The sequence below is a fragment of the Eriocheir sinensis genome, chromosome 42, assembly GCF_024679095.1.
Source record: "Eriocheir sinensis breed Jianghai 21 chromosome 42, ASM2467909v1, whole genome shotgun sequence".
Lineage (NCBI taxonomy): Eukaryota > Metazoa > Arthropoda > Malacostraca > Decapoda > Varunidae > Eriocheir > Eriocheir sinensis.
In genome coordinates, this window is record NC_066550.1 from 10883726 (window position 1) to 10887604 (window position 3879).

The 3879-nt window shown below is 43.4% G+C and overlaps 1 protein-coding gene across 1 annotated transcript in view; it reads right to left on the reverse strand.

Moving 5' to 3' along the window:
• The window catches only part of LOC127010004 (uncharacterized), a 24817-nt gene extending 21263 nt beyond the window's left edge, over nt 1-3554 (reverse strand). Inside the window, exon 1 of the mRNA XM_050883703.1 lies at nt 2452-3554. The gene's annotated coding sequence lies outside the window, so the exon portion shown is untranslated. The remainder of the gene's footprint in view (nt 1-2451) is intronic.
• Nucleotides 3555-3879: the final 325 nt, after the last annotated feature.

Below are 3879 nucleotides of genomic sequence, written 5' to 3' on the forward strand. Positions count from 1 at the left end.
CAGATGGCGCTTTGTACGTTTTCGCTCGCACGGCCTCATATACAGTTTTAATGAATGAGTGGGCCAGGCCTTGTGTGTGTGTGTGTGTGTGTGTGTGTGTGTGTGTGTGTGTGAAAGTAAAGAGCCCTAATTAACAGGTGTGGATCCCGCCTCACCTGTACCTATACGTATAATTAACCGCTATACAGGTGGACAGGTATGCCATTTTTACCTTTTAAGATGTTACCTGTGTTTTTTTTTTTTTTTGGGGGGGGGGGGGGGAGGGTGGATAGTGGGTGCGTTTTATTCTGTTGTTTTATTGGTTTTATTTTATCTCCTTTGTCATTTGTTTTATCTTTGTTTTATTTCTTGTTTTATGGCTTTTATTTTCTCTTGTTTTAATGTTTTTACCTCTTATCTTTTCTTGTTTTATCCCTTGTTTTTTTTGCTATTATTTTATCTTGCTTTATTTTTTGTTTTATTGCTTTTCTTTTATCCCATTGTTTTCTCTCTTGTTTTCTATTCTCTCGTTTTTTTTAATCCTGTTTTATCTTTTCTTTTACTGTTTTTATTTTCCTTTTTAACGTATCCTGCTTTCTTTAAGGTATTGGGTGTTTTTTTATGTTTTAAGAGTATAATCTATTTCTATCTGTTTGTCAACTATATTCTGTCCTATTACTATCTATCAATCAACTTATTCTACTACTACAACGTTTACTACATCATAACCTTCTATTGTATCATAACTTCCTAACCCTATGATGACTTACTAACCATGATATAACTTACTAACTATATTTTAACTTCCTAACTCTTCACTATATTCTTACTAACCATATTATGACATACAATATAATAACTTTTTAACTATATTTATTTTCCTATCTATTTCCTATGAATCACGAACTCTAACATCTCTACCACACTGTTCAACGCACACAAATACACACATACACACCTGGGGTTCAGTTCGACAGGTGTGTGTAGGGGAGGAGGGGTATGGGAGGGAGGGGGGGAGGGGGACAGGTAAGGAGTGAAAGGCAGGTAACATCCAGAGCAGGTATGGGAGGACGTTTTTTGCATTTTGTCTCACCTTACCGACGCGGAGAGAGAGAGAGAGAGAGAGAGAGAGAGAGAGAGAGAGAGAGAGAGAGATGGAGAAATTTGATGTTCACAGAAGTTAGATGAAATATTACGTGAGTTAGGAATTTAAAGAGAGAGAGAGAGAGATTTGTCGTTCACACAAGTTACATCACATATTACTTGAGTTAGGTTGAGAGAGAGAGAGAGAGAGAGAGAGAGATATGAATGAAACCAGACAAACACGAATAAAACATGTACCCAATCACCCTTTTCTCTCCCCATTAACCCCTTTTACCCCCCAATCATCACCCCTTCTCCCCACCTCTTAACTCCTCCCCCCATCACACTCTCCATTACCCCTCTCTCCCCCATCACCCATTCCTCCCCATTTTGTCACCCCTTTGAACCCCACTTTACCCCATTTTTTCCCATCACCCCCTTGCCACTTAAACTAATAGAATATACATTTTATTTTCTTTTAACAAACACCAAAGGAAGGAATGAAAGAGGGGAAGGAAAAGAAGGAAGGAAGGAAAGAAGGAAGTGAAAGTAGGAAAATCAAAAGGAAGGAGGAAAGAGGGTAAGGAAAAGAAGGAAAAGAAGGAAGGAAGGAAAATAAGGAAGGGAGGAATGAAGGAAGAAAAGAGGGGAAGAAAAAGAAGGAAGGAAGGAAGTAAAATCAAAGGGAAGTAAATGAAAGGAGACTCACACACAAAAGGAAATGAATGAACGGCCATGGATGAGTCAGAAGGGATGCAATAAGATGATGATGAGGAGGAGGAGGATGAGTAAGGATGAAGATGAGTGCAGCGAAGGATATCCCAGCATCTTCATCATCTTCAGTAATCATCTTTCTTGTGGATAACAGAGAGGTGGATGAAGATGACTGAAGATAAGATAGAAGATAGACTAAGATAGATAAGATAGATAAATAAGAGTAAGAGATAAGAAGATAAGATTGGATGATTGTGGATGAGATGGAAGTGGATGAATAGGGAAGAAAAGAGAGTGGAAAAAGAGATGAATTAAGGGAATGGGAAGGAATAGATAATACAGAGAGAGAGAGAGAGAGAGAGAGAGAGAGAGAGAGAGAGAGAGAGGTCAAACACAGGTCATTGAAAACACCTGAATGGAGGAAGGAGGAAAGAAAAAAAAGCAGACCTCCACCGTGATAAAATTACTTCCTTAACCACAAAACAAAAATAAAAGAAGTAAAAGAAAATAATAAATAGAAAGTAAAGAAAACAAAACACGTAAACAAGGTAAACAAATGCAAAAGGATAAAGTAAAGGAAGGAAAGTAGAAAAATAAGTAAATAAAGAAGAATAAATAAGAGTAAATAAGAATAAGAAAATAAATAAATAAATTAATAACAAACATAATTCTTACCTCGAGTGGATTTAGGTGAGGTGGAGTCCTAGGTGGAAGAGGAGGAGGAGGAAGAGCAAGTGGGTGGCGGTGGGTGAATCTCCACTTCATTGAGTCACCCAGCGTGGAGAGGTGGATGAGGGGGTGGTGGAGGGCCAGTGTTCAGACCTCATCCACTTCGCCCAGGTGGATGTGGATGAGGTGGACAGGTGTGTGGATGTCCCGTGCCACCTGTCAATCACCTGGAGTTAATTGCATTCCGCTCCACAGGTGTTTTTAAAGGGGGCACTGAGGTGATTTTTGGGGTACTTTTTTCCAGAGTTGCACAGGTGATGGTGTGTGTGTGTGTGTGTGTGTGTGTGTGTGTGTGTGTGTGTGTGTGTGTGTGTGTGTGTGTGTGTGTTTCTCACGCCGCTCTTTAATTGCACACGTCTTTACACAACATCATAGCAAGTGTGTGTGTGTGTAGGTTTCTTGCAAAATACATACACGTGTGTGCGTATATGTGTGTGTGTATGTGCGTGCGTGAGGAAGTCCCATACACATACACACACCAACAAGATCAACACAGACTGGCACAGAATCCGACACTGTTCTTTTCCTTGTTTTCTTTACTTCGTTTTCTTTAGTTCCTCCTTCGTGTCACCTCTCAGAGTCACACCTTTCACCTGTAGCCAATTACCAGGTGAAGTACAGGTGCCAGCGGGGGGCGAGAGGGATCGGCTTGCGGCGGAGGAGGAGGAGGAGGAAGGGGGTAGGAGTAGCTGCGGGTAGCCAGGTAACCCGCCTCAACAGGTAACAGCGATTCTTGAGGCGCGGTGAGACTGTGATTAGCTAGGTCGTCCTCGGTGTTGGGTGTGGTGAGGGCGAGGCGGCGGCGGCGGTGGCGGTGGAGGAGGAGGACCAGCCGCGGGAGGAAGGAGAGAGGGGAGCGAGAGCAGCGGGGAGAGGAGGGAGGGGTGGGTGAAGAGAGCACACTCCCACCACCACTGCGACCCGTGCCACCTACCAGACTAACTGCGGGTGATCTCTCTCCAGCCCGCCGCCACACCCTGCTCCACACACATACACACACACACACACACACACACACAGACACAGACGCACACACACACACACACACACAGGCCCCTCCCTCCTTCGCTCTGTGTGTACCAGATCTTAGAAGTTAATACCGTTACGTCTTCCATGATTCAACCCTTCCTTACACGCACACACACGCACACAGACCCCCGCCTACCTTACACACACGCACACACACGCCCCCAAAACACACACACGCCTAGGAAACACAACTTGATCCCTCAGAAACGCGGATTTTGAGGTGAACGATGGATTTTGAAGCGTTACGAAGGTGTTTGGAATTTCTCGCACCTGGATTCACGCACCTGGCCAGTATTTAAGCCAGAGAGCACGGAATCAGAGTACCGAAGGAGTCGTAGGAGCGAG